Here is a 14283-nt window from a genome sequence, read left to right as displayed (position 1 = left end):
GGCCACAAGATGAATGGCTGATACAATACAATGTGTAGAAGCAGAGCATGACGAAAAAAAAACAATTTCCAACACAAATGCCTGCTAAAGAGATTGAATCTTAATTGCTGCTCAATTCTAACAACATTGACAGTCATCCTTATCCAGCGATTTACATCATATGCCATAGAATGAGCTACTGACTCAGTTTGATGAGAAACAATAGATAAAGGATACACAGATCTGCAGTTAATTTTGTATTAATAAAGTTAACTTTCTGTGAACCTGCTGGCCTCTAAAGTTAATTTATCGCAGGAAGGAGTCACAGAGAGGAAAAATGCTTCGATTATTTTACTTGCATTTGAAAAGCATCATTATAACACAGAAATACATTAACTGAGTGGAACGATCTACTTGCAATCAATCATTCAGTTGTTTGTCTACATCCTGACCTTTCTCAGCTTTCACTGAGCAATGGATCCTGAACCATCATGCAAGGCCTGAAATGTGGCATTCCCACATAGAAAGTGAAGGGTGACTTACTTAAAACTAGAACTAAAAAAGTACAAAGTAACAATAAGCAGGAAATGAGTATATTGCACACCCTGAACATTTTCATGGCCACTACATTACACAACAATTAGAGGACACCAGATGCATTTTGACACATTATTGCTGGAAAGTATAGTGAGAAATATTAGGGATTTGTCCATTTTCCATAAAGTCCTTTATGGTTTCATAAATAGAACAGCTCTAACAAACCTTAGGACAGTTACAACCTGCTGTAATGGTTATTGCAGGTAATTTTTTGAGCTCATGTCATTTTTAAATCCTCTTTTATGTATCTTTATAAATCCCATTTTTAAAGAAGCGAAACGAGAGGGCAAGGATGCAAGCAGAGGCTAGGCCACAGTCAGTACAATTATCATCGAGATGATCCAGCTTCTGATTTTCTCTCTCAAAATTTTCACTTCCTTATCTCTGTCCAGCACGCCATCAGTCAGCCTGACTGTGATTGAGAAGTCACATATGGGAAATTGCAGGAGCAAACCCACACCCTAGTATTCTACGTCACAACACTCCAGTACACCAGTGTACTGAGTCACCTATATGAACTGTACTGACTGTACCCCAGGAGTACCCTGCTGATTCAATACCCTGTCAAGGGAGTCTTGGTGGCTTTATTTGGACACACAATTTTCACCAAATTACAATTTCCATGACCTGTTGACCAGTCTCCACCCCATTGCCTATTTTTATGGTGAGCATGCTGCCCTCTTGTGGCATTTTCTTCACCAGCATGCAAGCTCACTAATCAAATTCTCCCTCGGATATCACTTTCTGAATTTTTTGTCAAATCTTTAAAAATATCCCCATTGCTGAAATGACAGGAAAAAGGTTCCAAAATACAATATGGTTTTTACGAGTTCAGGAGACCAATTCTTCTCACTATTGCTTCTAACTCCAGAGCATTTTAACTCCTAATGCGAAGTCATGCTGTCAATAAGAACATAAGAACATAAGAAATAGGAGCAGGAGTAGGCCAATCGGCCCCTCGAGCCTGCTCCGCCATTCAATAAGATCATGGCTGATCTGATCCTAACCTCAAATCTAAATTCATGTCCAATTTCCTGGAGAAGGACGATGTAGACATAGAAATACGGCAGGGGGACTGTGATATACTCGAACATATTAACATCGAGCGGGAGGAGGTATTGGCGGTTTTAGCAGGCCTAAAAATGGATAAATCCCCAGGCCCGGACGAAATGTATCCCAGGCTACTGTGTGAGGCAAAGGAGGAGATTGCGGGGGCTCAGACACATATATTCAGAATCTCTCTGGCCACAGGGGATGTGCCAGAGGACTGGAGAACCGATAATGTAGTACCATTATTTAAGAAGGGGAGTAGGGAAAAACCGGGGAACTACAGGCCAGTGAGCCTAACATCAGTGGTAGGAAAATTATTGGAAAAAATTCTGAAGGACAAAATTAGTCTCCACTTGGAGAAGCAAGGATTAATCAGGGATAGTCAACATGGCTTTGTCAAGGGAAGATCATGTCTGACTAATTTGATTGAATTTTTTGAGGGGGTGACTAGGCATGTGGATGAGGGTAACGCAGTGGATGTGGTATACATGGATTTCAGTAAGGCCTTCGATAAAGTCCCCCACAGGAGACTGGTCAAGAAGGTACGAGCCCATGGAATCCAGGGTGCCTTGGCACTTTGGATACAAAACTGGCTTAGTGGCAGAAGGCAGAGGGTGATGGTCGAAGGTTGTTTTTGTGACTGGAAGCCTGTGGCCAGTGGGGTACCACAGGGATCGGTGCTGGGTCCCTTGCTGTTTGTGGTCTACATTAATGACTTGGATATGAATGTAAAAGGTATGATCAGTAAGTTCGCTGATGATACAAAAATTGGTAGGGTGGTAAATAGCGAGGAGGATAGCCTCAGTCTGCAGGACGATATAGATGGGTTGGTCAGATGGGCGGAACAGTGGCAAATGGAATTTAACCCGGAAAAGTGCGAGGTGATGCACTTTGGAGAGACTAACAAGGCAAGGGAATACACAATGAATGGGAGGACCCTAGGCAAGACAGAGGGTCAGAGGGATCTTGGTATGCAAGTTCACAGATCCCTGAAGGCAGCGGAACAGGTAGATAAGGTGGTAAAGAAGGCATATGGGATACTTGCCTTTATTAGCCGAGGCATAGAATACAAGAGCAAGGAGGTTATGATGGAGCTGTATAAAACACTGGTTAGGCCACAGCTGGAGTACTGTGTGCAGTTCTGGTCGCCACACTACAGGAAGGATGTGATCGCTTTGGAGAGGGTGCAGAGGAGATTCACCAGGATGTTACCAGGGCTGGAGCGCTTCAGCTATGAAGAGAGACTGGGAAGATTGGGTTTGTTTTCCTTGGAGCAGAGGAGGCTGAGGGGGGACATGATTGAGGTGTACAAAATTATGAGGGGCACAGATAGGATGGATACTAAGGAGCTTTTTCCCTTCGTTGAGGGTTCTATAACAAGAGGACATAGATTCAAGGTAAAAGGCGGGAGGTTTGGAGGGGATTTGAGAAAGAACTTTTTCACCCAGAGGGTGGTTGGAGTCTGGAACTCACTGCCTGAAAGGGTTGTGGAGGCAGGAACCCTCACAACATTCAAGAAGCATTTGGATGAGCACTTGAAATGCCATAGCATACAAGGCTACGGACCAAATGCTGGAATATGGGATTAGAGTAGACAGGGCTTGATGGCCGGCGCGGACACGATGGGCCGAAGGGCCTCTATCCGTGCTGTATAACTCTATGACTCTATGACACTCCCCATAACCCCTAATTCCCTTTACTTCTAGGAAACTGTCTATTTCTGTTTTAAATTTATTTAATTATGTAGCTTCCACAGCTTCCTGGGGCAGCAAAATCCACAGACCTACTACCCTCTGAGTGAAGAAGTTTCTCCTCATCTCAGTTTTGAAAGAGCAGCCCCTTATTCTAAGATTATGCCCCCTAGTTCTAGTTTCACCCATCCTTGGGAACATCCTTACCGTATCCACCCGATCAAGCCCCTTCACAATCTTATATGTTTCAATAAGATCGCCTCTCATTCTTCTGAACTCCAATGAGTAGAGTCCCAATCTACTCAACCTCTCCTCATATGTCCGCCCCCTCATCCCCGGGATTAACCGAGTGAACCTTCTTTGTACTGCCTCGAGAGCAAGTATGTCTTTTCTTAAGTATGGACACCAAAACTGTATGCAGTATTCCAGGTGCGGTCTCACCAATACCTTATATAACTGCAGCAATACCTCCCTGTTTTTATATTCTATCCCCCTAGCAATAAACACCAACATTCCGTTGGCCTTCTTGATCACCTGCTGTATCTGCATACTAACTTTTTGATTTTCTTGCACTAGGACCCCCAGATCCCTTTGTACTGCAGTACTTTCCAGTTTCTCGCCATTAAGATAATAACTTGCTCTCTGATTTTTCCTGCCAAAGTGCATAACCTCACATTTTCCAATATTGTATTGCATCTGCCAAATCTCCACCCACTCACCCAGCCTGTCTATATCCCCTTGTAGGTTTTTTATGTCCTCCTCACTCTCTACTTTCCCTCCCATCTTTGTATCATCTGCAAACTTTGATATGTTACGCTCGGTCCCCTCCTCCAAATCGTTAATATAGATTGTAAAGAGTTGGGGACCCAGCACCGACCCCTGCGGAACACCACTGGCTACAGGTTGCCAGTCCGAGAATGAACCATTTATCCCAACTCTCTGCTTCCTGTTAGATAACCAATCCTTCACCCATGCCAGAATATTACCCCCAATCCAGTGATTCTTTATCTTGAGCAATAATCTTTTATGTGGCATCTTGTCGAATGCCTTCTGGAAGTCCAAATACACTACGTCCACTGGGTCCCCTTTATCCACCTGTCGTCATACTCCCACCAAATAAACAACATGTTTGTAAGAGTTAATAGATGTAACATTCTCAAAATCACATCCCAATACCTCACAAAACACACATCTCAGAATTTTCAAGTACTGTGCTATCTGGGTAAATTCACTGATCGCAGCAGGAAGCTGTGCGTAAAGGGGGCATAAGTTTGGTGAATTGCTACAGTGTTCCAGCACAGCTCTCCGCTGGGATCACATTTGACTAATTTTATTCCGGACCTTCCATTCTCTCCCAGATATAAAGGAAACATCAACTGAATTCTGGGTTTGAGTTAAGTATAACACTTAGCAACATGCACAGGTCAGCTTCTTCCCCCCCCCCCCCCACCCCGGTCTCTCTATAACCCCACTGATACTGTTCTGCATTAATCTGTCATTCAATCATCACAGTGCCTAGGCATTAGCAAAACTAGGTACAGTGAAAAGGAAATCCCTTTACGAAGTCTGTAGCCAGTAACTGAAAATAGGCATTTGATTTGATGAACATACGAATTCCATTTATCAAGGTCATGTGCCGAGATGGAACAGATAATTGAAAATCACTCCTGCAACATTTATGACAACACACCTAGTCTTTCATATTTACTCTTATTTGCAGGCAGGCAGGCAAAGGGTGTAGAAGCTGCAATCTGAAGCCCTGTGTTTGAATCCTAGGATTTTGAAATGACCTCACCTAATTGGTGAGCTGCCAGCACTTATGGGCAAATCTGGCAAGGCAGCTGCTACTTAAAAACTTTTTGATGGTGGATAGTGGACAGTGATTTTCTCGAGTAGCAGGTAGCGTGACTTCAACCAGGATTCCCAGATTCTATGATGCAGCAAGAAGCTCTTCCCCTCCGATGGGCGATGGGTGCCCAGGTAAATTTCTCAGCAACAAGAGAGAGGGGTGGCAGAGCAAATAAATGGTACAAGCACTGTTCCCAAGGCCTCCCAGGACTGGCTGCAGTGCAAGAAAAATTTAGTGACCTCACTAGGATTTTTTTTAAAATTCGTTCATGGGATGTGGGCGTCGCTGGCGAGGCCGGCATTTATTGCCCATCCCTAATTGCCCTCGAGAAGGTAGTGGTGAGCTGCCTTCTTGAACCGCTGCAGTCCGTGTGGTGAAGGTTCTCCCACAGTGCTGTTAGGAAGGGAGTTCCAGGATTTTGACCCAGCGACGACGAAGGAACGGCGATATATTTCCAAGTCGGGATGGTGTGTGACTTGGAGGGGAACGTGCAGGTGGTGTTGTTCCCATGTGCCTGCTGCTCTTGTCCTTCTAGGTGGTAGAGGTCGCAGGTTTGGGAGGTGCTGTCGAAGAAGCCTTGGCAAGTTGCTGCAGTGCATCCTGTGGATGGTACACACTGCAGCCACTGTGTGCCAGTGGTGAAGGGAGTGAATGTTTAGGGTGGAGGAAGGGGTGCCAATCAAGCAGGCTGCTTTGTCCTGGATGGTGTTGAGCTTCTTGAGTGTTGTTGGAGCTGCACTCATCCAGGCAAGTGGAGAGTATTCCATCACACTCCTGACTTGTGCCTTGTGGATGGTGGAAAGGCTTTGGGGAGTCAGGAGGTTAGTCACTCGCCGCAGAATACCCAGCCTCTGACCTGCTCTCGTAGCCACAGTATTTATATGGCTGGTCCAGTTAAGTTTCTGGTCAACGGTGACCCCCAGGATGTTGATGGTGGGGGATTTGGCGATGGTAATGCTGTTGAATGTCATGGGGAGGTGGTTAGACTCTCTCTTGTTGGAGATGGTCATTGCCTGGCACTTGTCTGGCGCAAATGTTACTTGCCACTTATCAGCCCAAGCCTGGATTTTGTCCAGGTTTTGCTGCATGCGGGCTCGGACTGCTTCATTATTTGAGGGGTTGCGAATGGAACTGAACACTGTGCAATTATCAGCAAACATCTCCATTTCTGACCTTATGATGGAGGGAAGGTCATTGATGAAGCAGCTGAAGGTGGTTGGGCCTAGGACACTGCCCTGAGGAACTCCTGCAGCAATGCCCTGGAGCTGAGGTGATTGGCCTCCAACAACCACTACCATCTTCCTTTGTGCTAGGTATGACTCCAGCCACTGGACAGTTTTCCCCCCGATTCCCATTGACTTCAATTTTACTAGGGCTCCTTGGTGCCACACTCAATCAAATGCTGCCTTGATGTTAAGGGCAGTCACTCACACCTCACCTCTGGAATTCAGCTCTTTTGTCCATGTTTGGACCAAGGTTGTAATGAGGTCTGGAGCAGAGTGGTCCTGGCGGAACCCAAACTGAGCATCGGTGAGCAGGTTATTGGTGAGTGCCGCTTGATAGCACTGTCGACAACACCTTCCATCACTTTACTGATGATTGAGAGTAGACTGATGGGGCAGTAATTCGCCGGATTGGATTTGTCCTGCTTTTTGTGGACAATATATATACCTGGGCAATTTTCCACATTGTCGGGTAGATGCCAGTGTTGTAGCTGTACTGGAACAACTTGGCTAGAGGCGCAGCTAGTTCTGGAGCACAAGTCTTCAGTAGTACAGCCGGGATGTTGTCGGAGCCCATAGCCATAGCTGTATCCAGTGCACTCAGCCGTTTCTTGATATCACGTGGAGTGAATCGAATTGGCTGAGGACTGGCTTCTGTGATGGTGGGAATATTTGGAGGAGGCCGAGATGGATCATCCACTCGGCACTTCTGGCTGAAAATGGTTGCAAACGCTTCAGCCTTGTCTTTTGCACTCACATGCTGGACTCCACCATCATTGAGGATGGGGATGTTTGCAGAGCCTCCTCCTCCCGTTAGTTGTTTAATTGTCCACCACCATTCACGACTGGATGTGGCAGGACTGCACAGCTTTGATCTGATTATAGACCAGTTAGCCTAACATCTGTTGTCGGGAAAGTACTGGAGTCTATAATTAATAGAGTGACTGAACACCTTGAAAATTCTCAGCTGATCAGATTGAGCCAGCATGGATTTGTAAAGGGTAGGTCTTGCCTGACAAGCCTGATTGAATTTTTCAAAGAGGTGACTAAAGTAGTGGACAAGGGAATGGCCAAGGATATTGTTTTATATGGACTTCCAGAAGACATTCGATAAAGTTCCTCATAAGGGACCGTTAGCTAAAGTTGAAGCTCATGCAATTGAAGGCAAATTATTGACCTGGTTAGGAAATTAGCTGAGCGGCAGGAGACAGAGAGTGGTGATAACGGGCAGGTACTCAAATTGGCAGGATGTGACTCGTGGTGTCCCACAGGGATCTGTGTTGGGGCCTCAACTATTCACTGCATTTATTAACGACTTAGATGATGGGATAGAGAGCCACATATCCAAGTTTGCCGATGACACAAAGATAGGCAGTATTGTAAGCAGTGTAGATGGAAGCATAAAATTACAGCGAAATATTAATAGATTAAGTGAATGGGCAAAACTGTGCAAATGGATTTCAATGTAAACAAGTGTGAGGTCATCCACTTTGGACCTAAAAAAGGATAGATCAGAGTACTTTCTAAATGGTGAAAAGCTCAAAACAGTGGAGGTCCAAAGAGACTTAGGGGTCCATGTGCATAGATCATTAAAATGTCTTGGAAAGGTACAGAAAATAATCAAAAAGACTAATGGAATGCTGGCCTTTATAACTCGAGGAGTAGAAAACAAGAGGGTAGAAGTTATGCTACAGCTATACAAAGCCCTGGTTAGACCACACCTGGAATACTGTGTTCAGTTCTGGGCACCGCACCTTAGCAAGGATATATTGCCCTAGGAGGGACTGCAGCATAGATTTACTAGAATGATACCTGGACTCCAAGGGTTAAATTACGAGGAGAGATTACACAAACTAGGGTGCAGTCCCTGGAATTTAAAAGATTAAGGGATGATTTAATCAAAGTTTAAGATATTAAGGGGCACTGATAGAGAGAAACTATCTACCCTATTTCCGCGGGTTGGGGAGACTAGGCTAGGGCACATAGCCTAAACATTAGAGCCAGGACTTTCAGGAGTGAAATTAGGAAATACTTCTAAACACAAAGGGTGGTAGAAGTTCGGACTTCTCTTCTGCAAACAGCAGTTGATGCTAGCTCACTTGTTAATTTTAAATCTGAGATTGATCGATTTTTGTTAACCACAAAGGTATTAAGGTATTTGGGGCTAAGGCAGGTATTTAGTTAGGTCACAGATCAGCCATTATCTCATTGAATGGCAGAACAGGCTCGAGGGACTAAATGGCCACCTCCTGCTCCTAATATCCTACGTTCCACAGCCACAGCAGCCTTCCAACTCCTATGCTGAAGCCACTGGGGTAGCACCTACTAGTAGCATTAGAATAGGCAAGAGAGCACTTAAGACAGGCACTTAGGGCTCACACCAGGATAATAATGTTTGTAGGCATTTCTATAAGGCATGAAATTATAATCCTTTTTGAACTCTGTGTGCAAGGAATGTCCCAGTAGTAGCTGGTTTCTCTGCAATGTTAGTTTACATGAATATCAATGTTGGTCTATGGGCAGATGCAGTTTATTTGAGGTTGGACAGGGCCATTAGTGCAGGGGAACTCAGAATGAACTCGGAATGTTCGGGTGAAGTGCTCTTCCATAAGCTGCTGCCAAAGAACTCTGGCGGCAGGCAACTGTTAAGAGTCTTGCCACTTACTCGCCATCTTCTATATCATCAATGTTCTCTCCTTCACTCTACTGAAGCTCCTTCTCCAATGTTGACTTCACATGCTGTTGCCGTTGCAGAGCAAAATTAGAAAATCACTAACATACGGGACACTCTTTGTGGGCTATAATGCAGGAATACATTCTAATACCTGTCCAGGCATTGGAATGGTTGCTTGAGGACTCCAATGGTCTGCTTGATAGGACTCCAGTCAAACCATGGATATGGCAGCAATATAGTTCAACCATCAAGCATGGAGTCCTGAGAGAAGTCATCATCCAAGTGTGCAGGGTATAGCCATTGTCTCCAAGTAGCCAGCCTCACACTTGCTGTGCAATGAACCTTGATCTGTTCACCGCCATTGCCCTCATATATCCAGGTTGTGGTGGCTACAATGATTGGATTGCAGATAGGCTGCTGAAGCTCCACATCTCCAATGATTGCTGAATCGTGTTTTGTGCGCGTCCATCCAGTGGTCAGGAGAATGGTGGCAGTGTACTCACATTTTACAGTGAATCGTGCAACTTACCAAGTCGTTTGTGAAAACTCTGTGGTATCTGCTGTCCATCAATATAGGGCTTAAAACTATGTTCATCAGTTGTCTGGTGCCCAACTAGTAACTATTCTCCTTGGGGGCAGGGGGGTGAGGGGAAGAAAAGATGACAAATCTAGTGATGAAAGATATGAACCAAGTCACCCATCTGCAGCAGTTTTGATACCTAAGCCAAGTAGTTCTGTAGGATTCCAGGGTGTTGTTGACGACTAACCAGCTAGCCAGGGTCACTGATGAGATGTAGAAAGGTAAATCAATCACTGGGAATGGGATTCTTCCATCTCAGCTTGCCAGCGCTCTGTTCTGGTAAGCTGCACAGTTTTAGCTGCCTAAACCCCAGCAGTACCCTGCGCATACTTGAAGGTACTTAAGTGTTCACACACATCACCCTGCATCTAAGCTCTATGCAATTAAGTAAGGAGGTGAGAAAGAAGTATGTCAAATAACAATTTTATTTTATTATATTTTCTTTATTATTATGGCTTTATACATAACACCAGATGAATACATTGAAAATGTTAACTTTCCTTAGTCAGAAATAGCAGGTGCTATACCCCTTCCCAAAGCTTTTATTATTCAAATAGAAGAAACACTACCTGCAACTGTTTTGTACCATGGATGTAATGACCCTGTAATTAGCCAATAAAAAATGCATGGATAGACTGTATTTTCTTTCAAGACAATACAATACTGAAAGGCTTTTACTATTGTTTCCCCTCAAACACAAGGTGTCAATATACAATAACTGTGCTTAGAAGTTTTAAAAGACCATATACCCTGCAGAAAAAGCCAGTGCCTGGAACATCAAATACTATGTAATGTTTCAATCCATCAGTTATTTTTCATCCCCACATTTTGCTATTTTTTCCCTCTCTTTTGGTCACACAATTTCCTAGCAGACTAGGTGACTAATCAACCTGCCTCCATACTGCTCTAAGGCTAATTTTTGAGAAGCAGTTTACCCACTAGTTTTCCCTCCCTACACTCTTATTAAATTATTATAATACTCTTGCAATATTTCAGTACATGTCTATTCAATTCTATAGTACACTAAACGCGTCGGTACAGTTCTGACAAAGGATCTCTATGTTAACTAATCTTTTCAGATGATGATAGACCTGCTGTGTATTTCCAGCATTTCTGTTTTATAAATTTGGTTGTTCAATCTTTAAGAATATTTAAATCCTATATTCTGCCTGTCTAACAAGCATCATAAAAAATTCTTTGTTTAGATCTAAGGTAACATGTTCAGTCCAAAATGAACAAAAGCTCATTCAACAACTATACTCTATAAATTTTTATAGTTAAATGTTCTCAACTCCCACAGATATGCTCAGCTTTGTAGTTCTGTAGCATGCAAGATACGTTTTCAAAAGCAGAAAGCTTCCATAACAAATATAATAAACTAAGAAGATACAAAGGTGCAGTAAATATGTCGCTTTTTAATTTTAATATACATTTTGTAATGCTATTTATAGTTTTTGCATAAGTGAAAACAAATGAATAAAGTCAGATGAAACAGAATTGCTTTTAGATTTTCCTGTGCAATTGAAGGTATTTCACACAGTTTATAAACCAAAGTCAAATTATCTTATAGTGTCTGTTGGAATATTTCTTCTAAACTATGGATCACAGATGATAAGCATATTATTTTAGTCTTTTAAAAATAAAACACTAAAAATCTTCAGTTTTAGACTATATTCTAAAAAAATAAATCTAATGTAATTAGGACTATTCGCAACAAATGTCATATTACGGTATATAAACAAACATGTAAAAATGCTTTTTACATATCCAATTTCAAAATAACTGCAAGTTTATTTATGATATGCAAACAGTCACAGTTTAAACCACATACAGTATAATTGTAGCCATTTATAATACAAGAAATTACTTACATAGTTACTTGCTCACAATATGCAAAATTCAGTCATTTATTAATTGAATGCAATTGACCTCTGAATCTGGACACAAAAAGTATGTGATTTTTGCACAAGATCCTTTTCCCAAATTGGTTAACACTGGAATTCCATAACTACCATTGGGTCTCTACATTTTTGCCAAGTCAACGCTGGATAGAGGCAGAAAGGGGACAGGATCATGTCTTGAGTGTTACTGTTTACTTTGTGCATGATAACAATCCATTGAAAACCTTATAAACCATAATAAAAAATGCTAAACCTTAATAAGTAATGCTTCCACCTCATAAGACACAGAAATATGTGGAAAATGTTCTTCCATATTAGGAATTAGACTTTTAGTGACAGTTTATATTTTGGAATTTCCCAATGGCTCACACAAAATCCAGACCGTCCGTTTTCAAACCTGGATGTGTAGCAACCTTTACTCTACCATACACACAATATACTAATTTAGTCAAAAACAACTTCAATAACATCAAAAAAAGTTAAAACATCACATTGTCTTTGTTTAAAGAAAATCTTCACAGGGCAGGGACATTATTTCTTAGCATCCCCTTGAAAACTCTTGCACATGCACAAATATCATTAAATCTGCACGTGCACTTTAGTTTTAAAATTTGCAACTTTTTTGTCTGAATCAGTAATTTAAAAATAAATAGTCAACAGATATTGCTCAAAAACAATAGGGTTCTCCTTTTTCACCAAACACATGTCACAGATATTAAGCAACAAGTTGTGAAGTTTAAAATTCTCTGCTATACATCACTAACACTGGCATAAAATGAAAATATAATACAATAGAAAATCACCAGTGTATCTATATATAAAAACAAGTAACACTCTGGACTGTGTTCTATGGTAGTAGGAGAGCTTGGGTTGAGATTATATTAATAAACTACTTGAGCATCATTCTCAATATGTAATGTACTGCAGGCTCAGTGTTACAGACACAAATTTCAATTGGTAAGGCTCTGAATATTTGTTCTCCAACATTAGTGACTACTGTTCTAGTTGCATTACTAGATTCAATCATTGCCTTGTGTTGTAGGAAGCATTAAAAAAGTGAACAGAGAAATTTTTATTTAGCTGTCTCTGACATTAAGATTTTCCATTTATTTCTATTAAAAAAGTGAACTAATTACCTCTCAACCTTTAGTTAATGCAATTTCAACGCAATTGTAATAGTCATTAGCATCTGTTATTGAGACTATTCTACACTATTAAATTGTAGATAGAAGACTGAGGTAATCTCCAGATTCAGATGACAGCCATAGATTCTCAAGGCCAGTTCTTTGTTTAAGACGTCAATTGAACTCCTAGAGTATTATAGTTGAACTTCCAAACCATGAATGGTGCTATATATATATATATATATATATATATATACATTCTGAATAACTAATCAAATAAACAAAGTGAGTATGATTATAACTCAAAAATGTACATTTTCACTGTAGTTACTCTTTAAGAACTGTACAGTGGGTAGTCTTATTAATATTACTGCACAAATGATTTTTTTCCTGCTCTGGGGCATGAAGTTTCCATGAAAAATAGAATGTTCTTTATTTAAAAAAAGACTGAATCTCATCATGGTTTACAATAATAGGTTACAGCTTGGGAGCACTTTACAACATGCACATTAAGCACCAACACTGTCCGATTTCTGCTAAGATTTGCATGACAGTCCACACAATCCCCGCTTTATTAAGATCGGCAGGCTGTGTTCCTCGCGTTTTTCCGCAACAATTTTTTTTGGAAAAGCCAAGTAGTAGCAAACCATGAATGGTGCTATATAATATATATAACAGAACAGCATCTTTCGATTAGGCACTTTACAGCCTTCCGACCTCAACAATGAGTTCAACAACTTCAACCACCGCTCTCGTTTTCTAGGACAGCAGGTGCTGGTAATGGTTCTGCTGCGAACATCCTCTGGACCCATCTGTTTCTTTACTTGTCCCATTACCACCCCCTTGCACCATCATCCCTTCTGTCACTCACACCCTCTACAGACCGTCCCTTTGATCTTTCCCAGGCTCTGGTACTTGCTCATAAATCTCTAACTTCTTCCAGTTGTGATGAAAGGGCCATCGACCTGAAACCTTAACTCGGTGTCTCTCCGCACAGATGCTGCACAGATGTTGGCAGCATTTTCTGTTTTTGTAACAGGAGTCACCTTTACCCTTACCCTTACCTGTGGACCCTGGAGTCACCCTCACCCTTACCCTTACCCTTACCTGTGGACCCACGGCCTCTCTGGGCTCCCTGTTGAGGTAACTTCTGATCGCTGCCCTCAGCCTCCGTCTCCTGGCAACCAACGGAGCCCGCCCAGCTGCACGCAACCACTTCCGGGGCAGCTCGTCACCAACTGTAAACCAGCCTTTCAAATCAACAGGAAGCGCATCCTCTCCGGGGTATCCCTCCGCCCATTTTTTTTAAAAGTGTCATGGGGGAAAAAAAAGGGAACGGTTAAAAAAAAACTGTACAATTATGTTTTTTGGACGAATTATTAATACATTAAAATAAACATCAACCTTTTTTATTGCTTACGGTTTAAGGGTTTGGTACTTAAACTGGCGGCACTATCTGCTGTCTTTATATGATCGGACATGCCCGAGGCGGAGGGATGCTTGCTGTGAAGTGTACGCGCGTTGCCTCCTGGGAGTTGTAGTTGGTTGGCCGCGCGATCTCTGGGGCTGGCCGCGGTTAGGCCGGAAGCGGAAACTACAGCTCCCAGAGGGCACT

General features: G+C 42.3%; 1 protein-coding gene across 1 annotated transcript in view; it reads right to left on the bottom strand.

Moving 5' to 3' along the window:
* The window catches only part of wdpcp (WD repeat containing planar cell polarity effector), a 122798-nt gene extending 108936 nt beyond the window's left edge, over positions 1-13862 (bottom strand). The window contains exon 1 of the mRNA XM_067989526.1: positions 13776-13862. The gene's annotated coding sequence lies outside the window, so the exon portion shown is untranslated. The remainder of the gene's footprint in view (positions 1-13775) is intronic.
* Positions 13863-14283: the final 421 nt, after the last annotated feature.

Source organism: Heptranchias perlo, chromosome 8 (assembly GCF_035084215.1).
Source record: "Heptranchias perlo isolate sHepPer1 chromosome 8, sHepPer1.hap1, whole genome shotgun sequence".
Taxonomy (NCBI): Eukaryota; Metazoa; Chordata; class Chondrichthyes; order Hexanchiformes; family Hexanchidae; genus Heptranchias; species Heptranchias perlo.
The sequence above is the reverse complement of the archived record's forward strand: the minus strand, read 5'-3'. Positions and strand labels throughout refer to the sequence as shown.